The following is a 23,217-nucleotide window of genomic DNA, read 5'->3' on the forward strand; positions in this document are numbered from 1 at the left end:
TTAGCAACCACCTAGCAACCACTCAAAACACCCTAGCAACCGTCTAGCAACACCTTAGCAACCACCTAGCAACTAGTCAGACCACCTTAGCAACTGCCTTGCACCACCTTAGCAACCACCTAGCAACCACTTAAAACACCCTAGCAACCGCCTAGTAAAATGCTAATTCATGCTAGAATCATGCTAACAACATGCTAATTCATGCTAGAATCATGCTAGTAACATGCTAGTTTATGCTAGAATCATGCTAACAACATGCTAATTCATGCTAGAATCATGCTAGTAACATGCTAATTCATGTAAGAATCATGCTACTAACATGCTAATTCATGCTAGAATTATCCTAGTAGCATGCTAATTCATGCTAGAATCATGCTAGTAACATGCTAATTCATGTAAGAATCATGCTACTAACATGCTAATTCATGCTAGAATTATCCTAGTAGCATGCTAATTCATGCTAGAATCATGCTAGTAACATGCTAATTCATGCTAGAATCACGCTAACAACATGCTAATTCATGCTAGAATCATGCTAGTAACATGCTAATTCATGCTAGAATCATGCTAACAACATGCTAATTCATGTAAGAATCATGCTACTAACATGCTAATTCGTGCTAGTAATATGTTAACTCAAGCTAAAATCATACTAACATGCTATTTACACTTTAAAACCACTTAAAACTTTCAGATTCGGCTTTTCAAGCCACCATAAAGTTTGTCCTCAAACTTTAATATCTAGTTATATATTTTTATTTAATTATTATGTTTATATCTTTTTTACAACTTCTACTACTACTGTTCACAGTGTTTATATATATATATATATATATATATATATATATATATATATATATATATATATATATATATATACACAGTAAATATATATTTACTTTTACGTAAACTTTATAACTGCTTTGGCAATACATTTGTAACATTTGTCATGCCGATAAAGCAATTATAGAGAGAGCGAGAGAGAGAGAGAGAGCGCAAACATTCCCGCGCGGCGGGAGATAAGGAGCGACTGGCTCTGTTGGCACATCGCCGTGATGCCTGTTGAATGCCAGTCATTTCTAAAGCTCCCGACCGAGCTCTGGTGTTTATGCACGAGTGACTGTGGAACCGGCAAACGTCCCGGTCAGCTCTATCCAAACCATCTCGCCTGTGCACATCTGCCTCTCTGTAGCCGCTGAAAGTTTGAAGCCTGTGTCTAATTACGCCGTTTTGGGCTCGAAACATCACATCTAATTACGGGCGACGAGTCTTCAGCAGAAGAAGCCCCGATGAGAGACAGAGCTTTCCGTGAGCGAAATCTTCAGTCCTGCACGACAGGTCCAGACCTCAGTCAGTCCCCCAGCACGAGTGGCTTGCATGCGTGGGACGAGCAGCAGTTGTTTATGGTTTATTCTGTTCTCCTCAAAGCACATGTGTCACGTTCGATGGAAAAATAGCAGATTCTATGGACAGACACACACACAGAGAGAGAGAGAGAAAGAGAGATGACTGGACACTTGGCTCTATCCAAATATAGTTACAAACCTCAAAAAGCTAAGGCATGTAGTTAATGGAACAGAAAATAGGTTTATCTTGTTATTTTGGGTCTTAATTATGTTCTCCATGTTAAACTAATAAACTGACAGAAAATATCCAAAGGCAGTCAACTTAAAGAGATAGTTCACCCAAAAAAATTACATTTTTTACTTAATCTCCTTGGCCCATCTAAAATGTTGACTTTATTCTGTTATAATCCATAGTTTTGGTGACCCAGAAGCGCAATGGTTAGCACATTCGCCTCACATCAAGTAGGTCACTGGTTTGAGCCTCGGCTGCGTCAGTTGGCATTTCTGTGTGGAGTTTACATGTTTTTCCTGTGATTGCATGGGTTTCCTCTGGATGCTCTGCTTTCCTCCAGAGTCCAAAGACATGTATAGGTGAATTAGGTATGCTATAATTGACCATAATGTATGTGTGTGTATAGAAGATTCCCAGAGATGGGTTGCAGCAGGAAGGGCATCCGCTGCATGGAAAGACGTGCTGGATAAGTTGACGGTTCATTCCGCTGTGGCGACCCCGTATTAATAAAGGGACTAAGTTGAAAATAAAATAAATAAATGAATAAAAATTGACCATAATGTATGTGTGTGAATGAGTGTGTATAGATGTTTCTCAGTGATGGGTTGTGGCTGGCAGGGCATCCGCTGCTTAAAACATGTGCTGGATAAATTAGCAGTTTATTCCGCTGTAGTGACCGCAGATTAATCAAGGGAATGAATGAATGAATGAATGAACTAAGTTTCGGCAATCATGTGCCATTCATGACATAAAGTTGTATATGCTGGCACAAATTGACAATTATTTACAGATTTTTTACATGGTTGGTGCCAGGGTATGAAATCAACACCCACTACCAGCCTGTCAAATGCAGTGAAAATGGCTGAGGTGAGTAATGCATCAACACACTAGCCAGTTTAGTGGGTTATGATTCATAAAATTATGTTTAATTATTTTGTATGTACAACCCCAAATCAGAAAAAGATGAAGTAGTGATTTCCAATTTTGTCTGGTCAACTTTATTGTCTGGTCACATTCCAATAAAGTTTGGACAGGAGCAGTTTAGGGCTAGAAATTAGGTAAATAATGATGTGGTTTGAAACATGATGTCAACAGATTACTGTAATTATGATTTGGTACAAAAGCAGCATCTAAGAAAGGTTTCGTGCTTTAGAAGCAAAGATGGGCAGAGGATCGCCAGTTTGCCAACAAATAAGTGAGAAATTTTTTGAAAAAACAATGTTACTTAGAGAAAAGATAGGACGCCATTTGGTTATTTCACCCTTAACAGTGCTTAATAATTAAATGATTCAAGGAATCTGGAGGAGTTTCAGTGCGTAAAGGAATACGGAGCAAGCCTAAGCTGACCAACCTTGATCTCTGATCACTTAAATTGCACTGCATCAAGAATCATCATTCATTTAGAAGTGATGTCACCACATGGGCCCAGGACTATGGCAAACCTTTGTCAAGTACTACAATTTGTAGTTACATTCCCAAATGCCAGCTAAAACTGTATTGTGTCAAAATAAAGCCCTATTCTAACAGTGTCCAGAAGCACATTCGACTTTTTTGGGCTCTGAGGCATCTGGGATGAACCATCACACAGTGGAAATCTGTACTGTGGCCAGTACTTCAGTTATTTCAGGTATTTATGGAAGAAATGGACGCTGTGTGCTCTGAACCAAAAAAGAAAGGGATTATCCAGACTGTTACCAGCAATAAGTCCAAAAGCCAGGGTCTGTCATGGCATAGGGTTGTGTTAGTGCCCTTGGCAAATTAATGCTAAAAAGTACATAGAGATTTTGAAGCACAATATGTTGCCTTCTTTTCCAGCGACGCCCATGCATATTTTAACAAGACAATGCAAAAGTACAGTCTGCACACATTACAAAGTCCTGGCTGCAGAGGAAGAGGATACAGGTACCTGACTCGCCTGCCTGCAGTCCTGACCTGTCTTTAATAGAGAATGTGTGGGTCATTTTGAAGTGAAAATGTGACAACGAAGAACCCATACTGATGCCCACCTTTAGACTTGTTTGCAGGAAGAATGGGACAAAATTAAACCTGAAACACTTCCTCACTTGGTGTCTTCAGTCCCTAAACATCTTTTAAGTGTTGTGGAAAGGAAAGGAGACATTACAAAAGGGAAATTGCTGTACTGTTTTACCTTTTTTAAAAGTCTTGTAAAAATCAAAAATGGAATACGTGTTTATTTTGAAAAAAAAAAAAAAACACACCAATAAAAAACATTGAATAATGTTTGTTGTATTGCCTGCAATGAAATACAAGTCAATGCAAATTTGAAAATCACTTCCTTTTTTTTGATTTGGGGTTTTAATGTTGTAATTATTGTGACAAGACGCTTGCAATTCGAATGTTATTATCAGACCATTTGCCATGGTTTAAATGTAATAAATGCTCAGTTTGTTTCAAAGATAGATTGTTTTGCTTCATAAGATCATATAATCATTTTAAGACCCCCAAATTGCCGCAGAATGTCAATATATGGATCTCAAAGGATCATCATTTCAGCTAAAAGTTGTATGTTAATTAAGCAAGAAGAATTACCTACATCTTGGTTTAAATTATCATGGAAACGGGATCATTTTTCAAAACATTCAACATCTATTATTTTTTTTTAAATGGGCGGTGTTGCAGTGGGTAGCACGTTCACCTTAAAGCAAGAAGGTTCAAGCCTCAGCTGGGTCAGTTGCCATTTCTGTGTGGAGTTTGCATGTTATCCCCGCGTTCGTGTATGTTTCCTCCAGGTGCTCCGGTTTCCCCCACAAGTCCAAAGACATGTGCTACAGGTGAATTAGGTATGCTAAAATTGACCGTTGTGTATGCGTGTGTATGGATGTTTGCCAGTGACGATTAGCAGCTGGAAGGGCATCCGCTGCGTGGAAATATATGCTGGATAAGTTGGCAGTTCATTCCGCTGTGGGGACCTCAGATTAATAAAGAGACTAAGCTGAAAAGAAAATGAAAGAATAAAGTTTTTTTTTAAATCTAATCACGTTTTAATAATCCATACTCCTATGCACTTCAAAAAATGTTCATACGAATGTAAAACCCAAAAGCAGTTTAGTATATAGTCCTGACTGCTTTTCATCACACAGTAAAAGTGAATGAGGTTGAATACCCACAGAGATTTAAATCCATCGCAATCTACTGCCTCATAACTTTTCAACCATAACCATTTTATGTTAAAACTGAGGTGAAAAGTAAAAAGTCTTTTTACGATTTAATAGTGGTATCAAAACTTCTTAAACTCTATTATGGTTTGCTGCAGTGGGGACCTGTCTGCTATTAAAATGTCTTTCCCTCTGGGTATCTTCAGAAATCATTCTCATTCTCAGCTGCATACTAAAGCAGTTCTCTAAATGAAACTAAACCCTAATGTTCACCAACCAGAGCTTTTTAAGTATAGTATAATGTGTGCTGACTTGAATTTAAGATGAAGACAATTACCCTCGAACTTAAAGGAATGTTTCAACCAAAATGTAAATTCTTTTAATTACACATTTGACATAAAAATAAATTTTTTCAGACATTAACAGCATTCTAAAAATAAATGATTATTTTTTAAATGTAAGCCTTAAAAAATGTAGTAAAAATTAGTGACAAAGTTGCAAGTTTTTAGGAATGTGTCCTCTTAAGATTACATCATCACTTAAACTTGAGGAGCATTGTAATATAAGTCATCCAAGAGTCAATTCGCTAGATTCTTGCATGCTCAAAATAACATTTTAACGGATGGCATTGGCTTGTCATTCCCAATTTCCTTCTTTTTCACAAAAATACCTTACTTAAACGTCTAAACAGAACTCTGCAATGTCGAAACATTGTAATTTCAATTTGCTGGTCCAAATCATTAAACAAAATGCAGGTATTTTAGGTAAACTGTTTTTATTATTTTTAACATGCTAATTGCAAGGCAAATTCCCTTAATTGTAGCCCCAGACTCTGAAATAAACAATGCCGAAAAATATAACCACCAATTATGGTTTTCAAAGTCCTGATGTGGTATTTGTGAAGCTTTTGCCAAGTCTGTTTTCATGTTCTTCTCAAGTTACTGCTTAACATAGTTTCCCTGAATCATTCATCAGCACACTGCCCTTAATGAATACGAGTCTAAAACACTCAGCAGTTAAGAGATATATGCATTCTATTTGGCCTCTTCAATTGATTGCTACGTCAATAGAAAAGTTTGACAGAATAAGCATGTCCTTAATAAATCAACCACTGATGAATTATGCCTAAAAAGAACTGGCCAATGCTATTGTCATTTATTCGCTTCCAAGTAAAACTGGGCAAAGACTTTTATTTTGCAGTTATCTCGGGTCACATGCTATATGCATTTTCATAGAATGTGCCAAACAAGACTTATAGCTATCAAAATATGCTCAAAACCTCAAGACTAGAAACTCAACTTTTGCTGACACACAACACTGATCGCAGTCAGAGCTGCTGGTCTACGTATGCAGCACACAGTGGGACCAGTAGTGGCTTTTCTCAAGAAGGATTTCGTATTCCAAGGGTGTTAAAGGGCACTGGGGGAAAGGTGTATACAAACACCCACACTGGCCAAGAAAAATGTGTTGGCACTTTGCATATAGTATAATTCTCGCTGGCTGATAAAAATATCAACCACAAGAGACTGAAGAAAACAGGCCCCAGCCTAATTGCATGCAAAATAAACATGACATTAGAGGCATTCTTCCAAGGCTGTCATGACATTGCATGGCTCTAGTTCAGTTGCATACTTGTCTGTTTCATTTAGTGTCAACACTGACATTAGCTTCTAAAAATTGATATCATCCAGCAGCAAACCAGAACACCCCAGCCACAGATTGCAAAGTTAACAAATAAACAAAGTAGGTTTCTTTTTATTTTGATGGGCTGCTTCAGACATTCTGGTGACATTAAGTAATTACATGTAAATTAGAGTAATATTAGACTGTTAGGTTAGGGAAATTTCTAAAGTCACTTCTTAGTCAGCTGGGAGAACATCAGTATAAAGTGTTGACATATATTAATGGATCCTGATATCATGTTTCGTATCATCCGATGTCGATAACTATTAAATATTTTTAAACAATACGTTTAGGAATATTAGGATTTTTTTATTGAACCACTTTATTTTAATTTACCAACATTACTAAGGCAAATTGTTTTAATAGTCAAAAACTAAAATCTTTAAACAAAATATCTGATCTCTTAATAATAAAATAAACATAAGTGAATAAACTTAATAAATAAATGGTACAGTCCAAGTGTAAAGCGTAAAGGTAAAGCGTAAATACTGAACAATAAAAGCAAACTTTAAGCTGTGAATAATAATGATACAGTAAACCTCAAACTCTGTAAACAACACAAATTATGATAATCAAATCTGAGCTTTCAAGTAAAGGAACCAACCATCATTATTCAAATACATACTGCAACATTACAAATTGTAAAGAGGGATTACCCCCTAAGCTGAAAAAAATTAAAAATTCAGATAGGAAGCTAGTGGCTGGGATGCACAAGAAAAGAAACCAAAAAGCCACTCTAGTGACATCCTTACATCCTTTTCTATTTACAATCTCCTCACTGCTGCTATATGGAACTCATTTTTGCATGTGTTGTTATTATGACCTGAAGTGACAAGTGTGTGCGCTTGGATTCCTTTACCATTTATAATAGACTTTGCCCTCGCTCTCCCCTGGCGTCTCTCTTAACTAGATGACCATCAACTATTTTCACAGTGGATGACAAACAGACAAGTAATTGATGCAGCTCCGATGCAAATTTATGGAGATAAGTAAAAAGCACTGCAGTGTTTGGGTGCGCTGTGTTTGTCTCAGGTAATCAGTGTGCCGTTATTACTGAAATGTGCATGTTCCATACAAAGTGTGAAGCATATTGATTTGTTCTACATACATGAATTGCGGTGTGCTCTCAGCATTTGGAAAAGTTCAGATGTTTTCAACTAGGTGCGGCTGGAAAATGGGCGTGGTTTCCATGCGTGCCGCTTGCACAGCATGTGCATGTTGCTACCAATGACTGTAAAAAAATATGGACGACGCGACAGCCCCTTTTCCCATTGAACGCCTTGAGGGCAAAACGCCTGCTTGACGGGCACAAACTATCGCAAAAGACTGCTGAAATTGGAGCCTTGACATGCGCAGAAGGACTGTCTGATGGAGCCAGAGGAGGAGCCGCGAAAATGAGCGGAGTCGAGCTTCCAACCAAACGCTTTATGTAAAATCAACCACGCCCCCCGAACTTCTCAGCATGCGTTTGCTGTCATATCAACACAAATGGGTGTAATAACGTTATTAAATATGAGGGTTTTATATATTCAATCGCGCCAGCTCCGGGCCGCAGCGCATAACCTACTCGCGGCGTCGCGGGCTGATTCCGGCTCGCATGCGGCAGCGCCGGCTCGCTCGGCCGCCGCATCTGGCTCGATTGACTCGGGCTGGAATTGGGCAATGAGTCCAGGCATCCAGAGTAGGTCCAGCAGAGGTAGTCAGTCTGAGCTCTGAGGGGTAAGTCTCTGGCAGGCGAGAATCTAGCCGGAACTGGCCCGAGTGTATTTTGCTATCTGGGTGGCTAGGCGTGTATCAGCAAACTAATAAAGCCCGAAAACAGACCTGACCTTAGCGAATAAACAGTGTTTCACCAGATCATGTATGTCAGAAACTGTAGATTACTGCTGAACTCATTTTATCATGGTAAAATAACACAGAAATCGAATAATAACACTTCAGTCTCCTGCCGAAGCTCAGACAGTCTGCTTTGAGAAACTGTCAATCACAGCTGTCAATCACGATGACACGGCCAGCGTTAAATTACTGCTAAAAACAAACTGTTTACAAAAATGAAGATCTGCACCTATTTCAGCACAATAACCAGTGCCTTAATCGACCAGAACCATCTTTCGGGACATTTTATTGCAAGTGTAATAATTTTTTTTATTTGGGCTCAAGTCTCCTTCATTAACATGGAGGAGGCGGGCTTTATGACTTGTACTGCAGCCAGCCCCCAGGGGGCGATCTAACGGCCGATACCTTCACTCAAACGCAGGCTTGCGGCACACTTGGTTGCTACCATGTGTGTTGTGCAAGTCACCTGCCTTCTATTGTAAGTGACAAACTTACACCCTGAGCTTAATGGCACTGATTCCAAGTTGTGCGCTTAATAAAACTATAGCGCGCTTCATACCGAAATTACAAAATTTTAAAATTGATATTAACAATGGTGTACGGTTAATAAAAGTCAGTATCTATTTTATCGTCCAGCCCTAATTAAAGGTGTCATAAATTGCATTGATTCAATAAGTTAAGTAGTTTTCTGAAATCAACATAGCTATATGGCTTAGGTAAATTTAAAAATCCAGAAATTATTTTATGTTCATTTATTGCTATATGCTCATTAACCCTACAATGAGAAAGTCCATATTGACCATATTTGGATCAGTCGTGAATATTAATTAGCACCGCTCTGACAACTCAAACACACACTTACACAGCATAATTTAACCATTTAAATTTCACTTTGCTTCAACCTGAGTTAAAGGTGTAGTAGGTGATTGTCTTCAGAAGCATTTTTTTGTTGTGCTGGTTGAAAGTCTCTTCACAGTCCAATAGTAATGATTCAAGTAAATGGTCTAAATGTATTTATATGTATTTTTATATTTTGGGTAAGGCATAAAACTAAAAAATGTTCATCAAATTAAATAGAGTCAGACCGACATCTCTCATAATTCGATAAGTAGGCGAATCTGTCTGTCAGCAAATGCAGATTTAAACAACTGCGCAGCCGTTTGTACACATCTCTGCCGACCGCTGTTGGTGCCGTGCGTTCACGAGAGAGCGCACGATCGGTGAAATCCTGCTTAATCAAAACTTTTTAAAAATCTGAATCAATATTGGAGTTACTTTTGCACGCTGGAGAAAGGATGAAACAATGTCTGAAGGATTTCTCTTAGACAGGTAATGTTTTGTATTAAAACTATTTTAGCTTCATGCAAAGCTGATGTAACGTTGTTGTTACAAACGGGTTATATCTTTACGGAAGTGTTGTTCAGCCACTAAAATCTTCCGATAAAAAATTGATAAGACTGTTTTCAGTTCCATAAGAGACCTTTTACAGCATCTATAATGTAGATTTGAATTAGTTTACCAACAAAACACAAGTAAATAGCGCTATTCCGCCTAGTCTCTCCCTATATTGTTTTCCATGCAACTCTAAAAATTTACTCTGAAATACCATGTCGGTTTGGCTTGCTCACCGCCAGACAAGCACTAATCGCTTCTAACACATGAGAGAGGGTTCTTTTGCTGTGCTCGTATTTGAGGAGGTGTGGCTCTAGACGGCAGGGGAGTGACTGTGATTCAGAGATTTATGCTAAGCTGTTAGCAGTGTGAAAGATGACCTACTGCACCTTTAATAGATTTTATTAGTTTACCCCAAAATAAAATTCTGTCATAATTTGCTCATTTTCTTATGTCATTTCAAACCAATAAGAAATTTGTTTTGCACGTTAAATCACAATATACAGTTTTTACATTGCTACATTGTCATTCCTTAGGTAAAAAAAAAAAAAAAAAAAAAAAAAAAATGTTTGGTAATCTTCAATCAAAGTCTGACCATTTGCTTTCCACATTTGGAATGGTGTCTCTTGTCTGTTGACTTCAGATTGACAGCTTCAGCTACAAAATTATTAACCAATACCAATTACCAATAGTTTGAATTGAAATTACATCAGTAGGTCTCTGCAAATTGTAGTTCAGGTGGACTTTAATTTTTAGACACCTAATAGAATTTTTTAATTACAGATATAAGAGAGATTTTGTTTTTTATATATAAAGTGTTTTCTGCTTTAAAATGTTTCTAAAAAAAAAAGACACCAAATATGTCCTTATCCTTAAACTTCTTATAGATTTGAAATGATATGCGGTGAGTAAATGATGACAGCATTTTTTGGAATGATCTAACTATTTAAAACAGACAAATAGTATAATAGCATAGACAAAAATATGTCCAAAGGCCCTTTTTCAAATCAATTTTACAAATACGTCACAAGATGTCTGACTCTATTGATTTCTTTCAAATTTCAGCAAGCAGTTGTGGCATATAGTAACGTCTGTGTGACCGGTTTACAGTGCCCGTGGGTTTGAAGTACCTGCAACTTTCCCAGTGTACCCGCAGGGCCAGGTTCCATGACCACCGCCAAGGCTGCTCTGAATGTGGGCTCACGCCAGCACAGCAAACGGGGTGGGCATGCTGCCAGTGTTGTGTTTGGCCAGATGCATTGAATGCTCTTGGGTTAGCAGAACACCCACTTTTTTGAAGAGTGCTGGCAAGCATCTGCCAGCGTTGTCACACACAGGGGCAATGATTTAGGGTCCCAAATTAGGCTGTACACTGTACTTCATTTGTTCCTCCTTGTTTATAGTTCATTTGCAACCACCATTCCCACTTCTGCAGGGTCTCCACACCTCGCTAAAAAAACCAACAACCTTCTTAGTCCAAACCATCACGGTCTTTCCTGACTAGCAAAGAAATAGAACAGTGCTGTAGATAGTTGTGTACATGATTAAACTAAACTGCATTGAGGGTCTTACACCCAAAAGGTAAACAGTAGGTTTGAATTCGAATTGAATTTTAGTCTTTATTTCCTGTATAATATCTAAACCTACAGTATACAAATCAAAATTACTTGGTTTCTTAAACTTTTAATGAGTTTATGCTTACAAAAAGCACTTATTTCCAATTGAACATCACAATTATTTTTGGATCAAATTTATAGCAATTCTAATGCATTTGGCATAAAAAAAAAGTTTAGGGTTAGGATGTGTACACTTACAGCAGATTTGGGCTGATTAAACAAACCCTTTTATCATTGCTTTGTGTTTGTTAGTGCAGTTCAATTGAGTAAGTGTGAAGACCGTCATCCAAACCTTTGTGCACATCAAACAAGAGGTCCAAGACCACTAAAAATATGGGTCTCAGTCGGTTTTCAAAAACTCTGACTGAAATTTGAATGCGTGACAGACCAAAGGCATCTATACAAATCAGAAACAGGTCACAACGTCACAAGATGTGACCATAAAAACAAAAGGACAGACTGTTCAAGCATACCTACTTTTTCTCATCATACTCACAATGTTGCTTATTACAGTTCAATATGGCCTTTGTCAAACACACCTCTTCACAGCAGATCTTTGATTTGTTTTAAAAAATGGCCATGTCTACATGTATAAACAGCCTGATCTCTTGAGAATTTTTATGCATTGTCAGAAAAAGTTGCTGATTTTTGAAAGAACACGTGCACCCAAACACCCCCATTATTGGGAATGAGCAAATTGTAGTAAAATGTACAAATTTATATAAATTAGCCACTAATTCTAAAAGTTACAAATTGCCATGAGACTGCATTGGTATAAACATAACAAAAGCACCATATTTCAACTTACTCTGTTAGCACTGTTTGACTTATCATTCACACTACCATTTTTAAAGGGGGGTCCAGAACGTAATTTTAAAACTTGGTTGTGTTAATAAGATGCAAAGCAATGTGTGCTCATGTTTCACTTAAAGGAAACCATGTTATTTTTTCATAAATCTCACTTTGATTTTACACAGCTACTCAGCTAACATGAAAACGGCTGATTTATTTCCTTGTTCCTCTGAAAGGCCTCAACATGAACATAAACAACATCACTGAATGTAATAGGCTCAAAGTTCAATGCAAAGGGAGACATTGTCTTTTATAGAGTTAGCTTAGCAAAGCTGACAGCAAACGTAGTTTGGGGACTGCAAAAAACACATCCGAGTTAAGAAAATCATAGACCCTTGAGATTACGCACATTCACCATGTGCACACACCTCGCATAGCATTAGGGGCGTGGCTAGAGGCGCTGTAATGTTACAGCAGAGAAAGCTAAAATGCAGTCCAAACGCTGCTATTTCCACAGAGCTTCTGTTCCTGTATTTGGGCTTCCAAAGGACACGACACAAAGAGAGAATTGCTTACAGTTTAATTTTAGTTATGTCCCAGAGAATCAAAAAAGATATATAGCTAGCAGTTGACAAAGGACAGCTTCCAGATTCTCTCCCAGTTTATTGTTGGATTCAGCTGAAAACTGCTCAAAGGAGCAGCTCCAACAAGCAGAAGCTGTGGATTGTGGGCCACAACCTGTAAGTATTTTTATTTGTTAAAGTTAATCTATTACATACATCATATTTCGCATTAACAGTATGTTTTAGCGAGGACATGAACACAAATGTAAACAACAGGAAATGCTGTTTGGCACAGTTATCAATTTAGCTACAAATTCATATTTAAACACCCACAATCTTCACCGGTGCTGCAGTGTCACTCAATGCGACCACTTTTCATACATTGTACATCTCCAATAATGAACTCACAAATGATTTAGGAACGTTTCATATTACTCACACATGCTTATAACCCGAATATATGTGAAAGTCATGTAACACGTTGAGTTAGGTAAAAAAAAAACACAAGATAACTCCACTAACTTGTGTTGCAGCAGAAAAGTCATTCAAAGCTCACACGGGCCGCATTCCACATCTTGCGCTTTATTCTCCTGTCAACAGTGTCACTTTATATTACAGAAAAATAACTTAATTTGAACATCAGAGAAAAATAAAAATAAACATCAGTCCCGCACACATGCGGTTCTCGAGTTACATGTGTCTACAGACTGTTCACACACATACATAAAAATGTCTCTTAAAGGAGCCACACCCTATTTTCATTCGTTGCAGACACTTGTCAGATTTTATTTTAGATAGCAGGCATGGGGTTCATCCTTTTCATTTTCTGTCTGATTATGGCTCAAACTGATAACTGCTTACAGCTCTGACTGACAGTATTTACACAGCAGAGGCTTGTGAAGGCATGATGCTTTACTGGTGACGTAGAGCCGATCTGCGAATCACAGCACATTATGTTAACTGACCAATCAGAGCCTCTTGAGGGCGGGCCTTTCAGAGGAACTAGGAAATATAGGTCGTTTTCAGGTTAGCTGAGTAGCTGTACATAATCAAATAAGATATATAGAAAAATTAACGTGATTTTTTTTAGAAGTGAAGCATGAGCGCACATTGCTTTCCATCTTATAAACACAATCAAGCTTTCAAATTGCACTCTGGACCACCCCTTTAATGTCTCCTTAATTCAATGTAACTTATTTAAGAATGTTCATCCATTTATACTGATAAATAAAACTGAGTTTTTTGTGTTGCAGTTGTAGTGTCTATTATAAATGCAAACATCTGAAAATGTAAGAGGCTGGTTTTATATCTGCATGAACAGAATTAGAACAAACCAAACACCCTCTCACCATTTTTTGATAAAATAGAATATTTGACAAAAAAAAAAAAAAAACACTGAGATTAACATTCTGTGGTACTTTCTGTACTTCCAAGAGAACAAATACTTACTTCCAGACTTCTGTAAAATTGTCACCAAAGTCAGAATAAGAGATCTGTTTTTTGTGCTCATCCACCTCATCTGGCGCTACCTCAGGTAACCCCTCTCCTCTCACCCTCCTCTATTCAAATGTTATACTGGAGAGTGACATTAAAGTCAGACTCAGATTTCCTCCTCAGCACTGGACAAAGTTCATTTTAGGGGAGATATTTTAATGAGTTCGCACTGATCTGCATAAGCCAGCGGGATCGGGCTCTCTGCAGGGTTCCTGAGTTCCAGCGACTGTTTCTCAATCTTCACTTGAGGCGAATCATTAGATATTAAACAAATCCTCTGTGCTCTCAGCTCTTTTAAATTTCTAATGAAAATGAAACTTTGTAGCGCAGTGCACTTGCTGTGTTGGTTGCGTAATGTGAGATAAGGAGATTGTTGTGGCATCAGAATGTACAATGAGAACTATTAAACCCTATGTTCTAAATGCTTGACATAGAAAAGTTAGCAAAATACTTTTGGTCATAGATTAAGTGTTATTAGCAAAAACAGACACGTCACACTCAGACTTATGTTTTCTCATATTTAACTGTGGATGTAGGTTTGTATTTTATAGTGCCCAATTATGCTTTTTTAAGCATTACATTTCTTATAGTTTGAAATAGATGTTTGTGAATGTAAAGTCTACAAGATACACAATGAAGTCACTTCTGTAACTGATCTGCATTGATCCATAATGCATTATACCATTGACATTGCAACTTGACTCAAGAGATGGTGGATCATTATGGTAGTCTGTCAATTTTCACTGTTTCACACTTGTGACTTTAAATGCAAATAAGCTGGTTTACCCCTCCCACTTTTTGGCCAAGTTTATCATTAGATGTCAGATAAACACAGCACAATGACAAACAAACACTAGGAAAAAGATTTAGCAGAGATGTGCCAGTCACAAATACAAAACCGAACCAGGAAGTTTCCCAATGGTTATTTTATGTAACTGTTGTGGAGTTTATTCAGCATTTCTGCAACAATGAAGGGGCCACACTCTAACACACCCCATTTACACGGGGTGTCAGCTCCAACGTTTCTCATTTACTCCCAGTGACATTAAGCGTTGTCGAACTGAATTGTTGGTTCGCCTGTGCTGCTTCAGCGGCGTTGCTCGCTGCAGAAGTTGGGAGTTTCTCAACTTTTCAAGCAATAAATTTTATATGCTGGGTGAATACTTGGCTGTTATTCTTTTTCACAAGAATCTTGTCAGAAATCTTAAAGAAACCAGTCACCGGCTGGGCTACTTGTCATGGCATTTCTGTGTTTGCAGAATTTCTGAGTTTGCATGTTCTCCCAGTGTGCTCTGGTTTACCCCACAGTCCAAAGGCATGAAGTATAGGTGAATTGGGTAAACAAAAATTGGCAACACAGGCTCATTCTGAAAACGTAGTCCCGTGGATGTTTTTGGAGGCTGCGAATTATGAAGCAGGAGGTATGTATGGCTGCATTTCATTTTTTAAGCGAACGCTACGGGGTGGTATGACGTCGTTTCCTTACGCACTTACCGGCTGACCGCTTACAGTACCTCCATGTGGAGAGCTTTCCCGTCACAACCAGTTTGTCCAGTTAGCTTGTCGTGTATGTCAGCGGACTTGAGACACGAGGGCTTCCCTTTTCTTTTTCTGGACGGCTTTTGTAAATTGTTGGTTGGGTTTAGGGAAGTAAGCGGGTGGGCGGGTCAATCAGTAAAATTGGTTGGGTTTTGTAAAGGAGTAGGGTGGGTGAGTCGATTGGCCGGTCTATTGAAGCTGGGTTAAAAATTGGCATCAGTGTATGATTCTGTGTGAATAAGAAAGCCTCTGGGTGTTTTCTGGTGCTAGGCTGTGGTTGGAAGGGCATCCGCTGCATAAAATATATGCCGGAATAGATGGTTGGTTCATTCCACTGTGGTGATAAATAAGGGACTAAAGGCTGATTTATACTTCTGCGTCAAACACCGGTGTATGCTACGGCGCTGACGTGCACCTCTCAAAAAATGTAACAACAAGTCGCATCAACGCATAGCGCAAGCTCTGTGATTGGTCGGCTTGGTAGCGCTGATGAGTGTGGGCAGGACCGAGAGCCACGCAAATGGCGCGAGCGATTGTTTACAAGTGTGGAGTCCCGTGAAGGAGCTCCGGATGGAAAGTTTTGTTTTGTGTTTACCTTATAGTTAAAGTTGTTGCACGTCCGCCGGTTCCTGCCTCAAAATGAGCAAAATGAGTCACTTGTACAACCAGGAAGTGTTCAAGAAAACCAAAACAGAAGCGAAGAAACTCGACACAGAGGAACATTTACACCTCACTGCCAACTAGCGTTTCGGAAGTGTAATGCAGACCAACAGAGACAGCGCGCAGAAGTATAAATGCACAGTATAAATGTATAAGTATGTATAAGTATAAATGCCTGCGCCGTGAGTTACGCCGGTCACTTGACGCAGAAGTATAAACCAGGCTTAAGCCGAAGGAAAATGAATGAATGAACATGAAGTGTGATTAGCAGTTGATGTTACATTTTTTCAACATAAGATGGTAACAGAGACCAAATTATAATCAGTCCTACATTAAAAATTATGTTAATTACTCACCCCCTGAGACATTTGTTCATCTTCAAATAACAAATTAAGAGATTTTACATAAAATTGTGAGAGCTCTATTATCCTCCATAGACAGCAAAGTCCATAAAAATACAAAAGTTCCTGTGGTTTGGTGGTTCAATTAAAATATTATCAAGCTACAAGAATATTTTTGTGTACACATAAGACAAAAATAATGACTATTTAACAGATTCTTCTCATTATTACTATAGGGTTCGCATTCTTGGGAGTTAGTGTTCTGAATGCATGTCTTCCTCTTGTACGGTTGCATTGCTCACGTATTACCTCAGATGAGTCTTTTTCAAACAAAGGAAGTCACATGTGAGCATCCAGGGTACAAGTTTATGTCACTTATAATCTTGATCTGGGAGCAAGATCCTGTTTTGTTACATGAGACATTACATTCGAGTATTACAGTATTACATTAGACTTTAATTTAGTATTACATTATACTTTAAATGACGACAGGAAATGTTTCAAATACTTTTAAAGTGACATTTTTGAATTAGCAATGGGTTTTGCTGTTTAAGTGGTCAGCTGCAGATGCATGGCTGGAGAAAGCAGTCCCTTACACAGAGTTTGTTGTGACTCAAATTCTGGATTTAAATTAGCACTGCTGAAATACATCCATATTACAGTGCCACAAGTGTGATATTGCATTTATACAGCTTAACGGCATAATACAGTGTGACATTCTTGATATTGAGATATAATGTGATATTGCTAGACCTGCCTGGAACTACTTTAGCGAACCCAGGCTCATTCTGGTTAGCGATTACGTATCCCTATATACATTTCTGGAGAGGGAAAAATACGTCCCAGGAGCTACGTGTTTTTGCAGTTTTTTTATTTTCGTGAATCTTCCGGAGTCAGCTGTGTACACTTTTTCAGTTCTCAAATTTCTCTCGCAAGTGCCATTCACGCCTGTTGTTCTGACGTAAATCCACCAGAGGCCGCTCTCCACTGACTGACTGACCATCCGACTAATCCCCCCAACCACCCCATTCCCTAAACCCAACCAATAGTGTTTTAAAAAACACTAATTGACTGATTGAATCGCAGTGTTTTCAAAAGCAATCCAGAAAAAGAAAAGTCCTTATAGCAGCCTGATTTTTTTTAATGTTTTCAGATTTTACCACATTCGCACCCTGTTATATACTTGTTTATTTTAGTTTTTGGCTTTTGTCTTTGTCATACCTGCTTTCTAGAACCATTCTACGGCTGCTTAATTTTGGTAAAAATCATAATCACAATTATTTTGGTCATAATTGTAATCACGATTATTCCAAACGATTATAAGTTGAAGTCAAAATTATTAGCGCTTCTGAGGATTTTTAAAAAATAAATATTTCCCAAATTATATTTAACAGAGCAAAGAATTTTAACAGTATTTGCTCTAATGAAAGGCTTATTTGTTTTGTTTTGGGTAGAGTAAAAGCAGATTTAATAATTTTGAAACCTTTTTTATGGTCAATATTATTAGCCCCTTTAGGAAATATATATTTTTGATTGTCTGCAAAAGAAACTACTGTTATATAATGAGCCTTTGAATCATTTAAATTTGAACGTTTGTATTTAAAAAAATATTGACCAAAATATAATGTACTGTCATCATAGCAAAGATAAAATTAATCGGTTATTAGAAATGAGATATTAAAACTATTATGTTTAGAAATGTGTTTGAAAAAAAACTTCTTTCCAATAAACAGAAATTGGGGAGGAAAAGGGTTGCTAATATTCAGGAGGGCTAATAATTCTGACTTCAACGGCATATATTATTTTCCTCCCTGCAAAGGAAAGAGAAATAAATACAATAAAATAAAAATATGAAACAAACTGCTTTAAGCATCTTCACTGTAAGAAAAACACTTTAGCTACAAAAGTCCTTCAGTCAAGAGCAGAGAGGGATTTTCTCGTTGTTTTATTAATCATGATAAAACAGCCGGCAGCCATTGTGCTGTCACTTTAATGGTTTCGCTTTCACACGTCTTTTGATTCTCAACTCATTGTTTATTACACAAATGAGGGTTAATATGAATAATCACTAAACACTGCGTTTTGACACCTATTTGAACATTAAAGCGCTCACGTTAATGACTTTAGATGTGTGTGCTCTCTGCTCGTCGCAATGTGTGAATGAGACCAAGTGCTGAACACATGGTTCTGACTGTGTCTGTGCGCCGCACACACCTGTCACGCTTTTAAGAGCAACAATTGAGAACAACTGGAAAGGGGCGGTAAATAATGGAATAATAGTTTATCTCGATTAAGGGTTTTTCAAAATCGTTAGAAGCCATAATCGAAATCAAAATTGGATTTTCGATTAATTGCACAGCCCTAAACCATTCTTTACTGGACTCAAACCCCGTCGCAGCCAGTTCTGCTCTGTACCTCAAGTCCAGCAACATACGTCTACTGGACAAACTAATTACAGCGTGAAAGCCATTCATATAGAGGTAAGCACTCAGCTGGTAAGCAAGAAAAGCAACAGCATTATTCCGCACCTTAGCCTATGCTTTACAGACGAAATGTAGCCATACTTAGTTCTGGCTACATAATTCGCAATCTCCAGGAATGTATATAGGGCTACGTTTTCAGAATGAGCCTATGTTGACTTTAGCTGTGATTCCACGAAAATAATAGCACACCTCAGAATGTTTATCAGCCAATCAAAATTCAGCATTCAACAACAATAAAAAATAAGTAAAAACACATTGATAAATGTTTTAAGTTATGCTTGCCCTGGAAGTTTGAATTGGTCAGTTGGGTATTTTATCTTCAGACATGGTAAAATTTGTCCTTATCCGTTTAAGGTGCTACAGGGTGTGCAATTAATGAAACTTTGAAATGAAAATAGGGCATTTAGTGTCCTACACACACTGTAAGGGATAGACCAGTCACAGCAGACTAGACCATCTCACCAATCAGAGCAGAGTATGCTTGCGTAAAGGAGCGGTTGAGAAAGTATGAATCTTTAAACAAATCCTTGCAGACTGAAGAGGATTTGGACAAAATTAACGTCTTTTGACCTTGAATGGATGTAAACCTCCAAAACAAAATTATAAAGCTTTAAAATAGCACAAAAGGGCACTATAACTGTGACATGGGCTGTAATCATTGCGCTGATGGCTGTAGTATTACAGGTTGAAGCATACTGCTAGTTGTTACAGCAGGAAAAGATAAAACTAGCACTTGTGAAAATAAACATATAGTGGTCGTAGTAATAGTATTAGTAATGGTAGTAAAAGTAGAAGGAGTAGTATCAAAATGAGTAGTTGTAGCAGTATAAATAGCAGCAGTGGTTGTTGTGGTTATGGTGTTGTTAGTGGTCACGAGTCTAAGGCCAGTGGTACCAGACCAATGTGGTTAGCTGAAACACAGTACAAGAATTTGAGGCTTAAATGTGGGCGAGCAAAAAATGAAAGCTTTTAAGTATTTCGAAGCTGCTCTTGGCAGCTGTACCGACGAGCACCTTTATGGCCACTGATGAATTATTATTTTTTCCATGACAGGCATGCAGGTTTAGCAGACATCAACAACACGGGAGCTTTGAGTTACATCACATAAAAACTGAGTCACTGGATAAGTTTCGTGCTGGAACTGTGTTTTTGCTCTCTGGTTACAAACATCTTTATTTTAACTGCGAATTCTCCATAATCTCAGTAATTCCTTCATTTTAGTTTCACGCTCTCCTTACCTCTGATCCTTTGATTTGGGGTAGTTCAGATGATAAATGCTACCCAGAGAACCCCTGCTTTGTCCTCCACTTATCCACTCAGTCAAACCCTTACATCTTGGCCTGGATATGCAGACAGTATGCAGAGTCGGGCTCCTCTTTGCCACTATCTTCTGGCACAGACTACCTCGTGACTGAACGTGAGCCATCGGAGCCTCTATTTTACTGCACATAAGCTGATTTCTGGAGCCTTGGGCCAGTCCTGCGGTTGGCAAAAGAAAGCCATTAATATCAACTTTGGTCTCAATGTAAAGTGAAAAATGTAGTCTGTCTATGTATGCAAAAACCTGATGGAATGAAAAGACTCACCACAAAAGGATTACACTTGGCCTAACATCCTTAAATGCCATTCATGCAAAAACATTTTGACAGCAAAAACCAAATTCCACAAGGATTTGGTTTCTACTCCTCTCCATTGTCACTCCCAGGTTTTTAAACACTCTTTCATTAGCCTGTAGTTGAGCCTCTGGAGAGCGGCAGAAGAAGCCGCTGAGCTCTCAACAGTTTGTTGAGAACAAAACTAGAGCAAAGTGCTTCCGCAAATTAACTTAAAGCAATAGTTAACTTAAAGCAATATTCAAAATTGAAAATGTACTTACTATTTACTCTTCCTTTAGTGGTCCCAAACCTTTATGAGTTTCCTTCTTCTGCCAAACACAAAAGAAGATATTTTAAAGAAAGCTGGAAATCTGTAACCATTGACACCCATCTTAGGAAAAACTAAATATGGATGTCACATTCCTTAAAGAATACAGTGCTCAGCATATACAAGTACACCCCTCACAAACCTATCTTTTATATTCATATTTTTAGGAAGCGATATTATATTTGTGCATACACATTAAATTAGTCAGTACTAAAGCCAAATCTGGAGCTTATCTAACAAAATAACTTACAATAACTGTCTAAAAACTAGTACACCTAAATTTATATGCTATAGAAAAATATTAAATACAAATTTTAAAAAGAGAAAAAAAATCAAGAGAAGCAAAAATAACTGGAAAAATGTAGTTAAAATTTTGTATTTTTTTTCGCTTTATAATTGTATTATCTTTCAATTTCCAAATATGTTTGCTGACTAAAATTTTATTTTAATAAATATATCTGTTTTATAAATCTGTTTTGTTTAATATATTCACTGAGAAATGGAGAAAAATATTCATTTTCAAAATGGGGTGTACTTAATTATGCTGTGTTTAACAAAGGAATGAAACTCATAAAGGTTTGAATTAGATGAAATTTGACTAAATATTTGGGTGAACTATCCATTTATTCTTATCCAAAATAACAAAAATGAGCAGCTCATCAATAGTGAGCTGTATCATACATTTTTACTTTTCTAATCCTTTTATGACTATGAGGGTTGTAGTGCAAAAAAAGTAAGCACATGTCTTAGTTTTTAAGGAAAAAGCTAACATTTTAGAACAAACGTAGGCTCTGTTTTCAAATGAATTCATTAATAATTCTTATTTTCTGAAGGAAAAAAATATAGCTCAGAAAATGATGTTGTAAAGATTATTAGTGCGAAGATTATCAGACACCTTGCAGTACTTACTACGTGGATAGCTATACTTTCTATGGAGCATTGTAACCATCACGCTACATGCTTTTAAGCTTATAATTGAGGAATTTGGAATATTAAATATAAACATGGACTTAAACTGCATCCGAAATCGCATATCTCCATACTATAGTACACTAAAAACAGTATGTGAGCCGAGTAGTCTGTCTTAATTCATAAAATTCGAAAAACATTATGCAGATGACCTACTGTTCGCGGATGACCTACTGCTTCTGGCGAGATTCTGAAGTGTTCATCGGATGGACGCTACGCTATCCCATGATGCAACACAAGAAAATTCATTAATGGGAGTAAAGTGTCACAACATTAAGTGTCACGTAATGATGACAAAATAGCAGATGCAGTACGGCAGAGTTCCATTTATACTGCTCACATTCATACTGCAGAGAACCCACTTTTCTAACGGCCAAGTAGTACATTTAAATTCAAATGCAGTACCTACTGAGTAGGTGATTTCGGACGCAGCCCACGTTCTGACTTTTGTCTTTCCTTACCTGCCATCTTAGATCTATTATTATTATACTATTGTTAATAATTGGATCTATTATTTTTACAATTTTAACCAATGTTTTATGCCTTTAGCATAAAGGATTTATGACTGATATGAAAAATAGTTTTTTGTGCCATCGCTCTATCAAGAAACAATACAATTTCCCTGTAATTTTAGGTCAAACATATTCAAGTAAATGGTCACATTTGACTATATTTAGCTCGGGAGGGAAACTAATGCTATGTGGAAACTTCCACTATGGTGATTTCGGCAGAATACAATAATCTGAAAGAGTATATAAATGAGCCAATGAAATGCCAATGAGTTGGCAGCGTCAGCATGCACAGCTGTCGCTACTTACAATCAATTTGGAATAAAAGCGCAGTACGTGCCAAGCTGAGGCATCCTTTTCGCTTCAGACCCTTTCACAAAGCTTCTGAGAGAGTCGATGAGATTTTTTCTCCGGCTGATACGACAGAGAAAGAAAGAACAAGGTTTCCTGTCCTCAGATGATGGGCATAAGCACTGCGTTTCATGTCTGGGGGTTCAGCATGTTAAAGCAGTGCTCACGGGCATTGCATGCCATCACTGTGGTGGCATGTCTGTTGCGCAGTTAAGGGTGCTCAGTGCTGCTACTTACGCCTGTTTCACACCGCAAGCGTCAGCGGCGCGTGAGCAGAGCGTGAGCAGCGCGTTTGTTTTTAGCGTCCATGTTAACAGATTAGAGCTTTCATAGCGCACGCAGCAGCAGCGCGTCAGAGCGAGGCGTGAGCGT

General features: G+C 37.8%; 3 long non-coding RNA genes across 4 annotated transcripts in view; 1 reads left to right on the plus strand and 2 right to left on the minus strand.

Annotated features, from left to right (window-relative positions):
• Positions 1-3,995, plus strand: part of LOC141377518 (uncharacterized) — a 37,653-nt gene extending 33,658 nt beyond the window's left edge. Inside the window, exons 4-5 of the long non-coding RNA XR_012389754.1 lie at positions 2,369-2,445; positions 3,394-3,995. This is a non-coding gene — a long non-coding RNA (uncharacterized lncRNA). The remainder of the gene's footprint in view (positions 1-2,368; positions 2,446-3,393) is intronic.
• The window catches only part of LOC141377517 (uncharacterized), a 143,204-nt gene that overhangs the window by 5,885 nt on the left and 114,102 nt on the right, over positions 1-23,217 (minus strand). The window lies entirely within an intron of this gene.
• Positions 17,488-23,217, minus strand: part of LOC141377519 (uncharacterized) — a 58,637-nt gene continuing 52,907 nt past the window's right edge. Inside the window, exons 2-4 of one of the 2 annotated variants that reach the window (XR_012389758.1) lie at positions 20,970-21,017; positions 20,680-20,890; positions 17,488-20,572 (exon numbers count right to left, since the gene is read on the minus strand). This is a non-coding gene — a long non-coding RNA (uncharacterized lncRNA). The remainder of the gene's footprint in view (positions 20,573-20,679; positions 20,891-20,969; positions 21,018-23,217) is intronic. The other variant, XR_012389755.1, reaches the window with a different exon arrangement.

This window comes from Danio rerio, chromosome 14 (genome assembly GCF_049306965.1).
Source record: "Danio rerio strain Tuebingen ecotype United States chromosome 14, GRCz12tu, whole genome shotgun sequence".
NCBI lineage: Eukaryota > Metazoa > Chordata > Actinopteri > Cypriniformes > Danionidae > Danio > Danio rerio.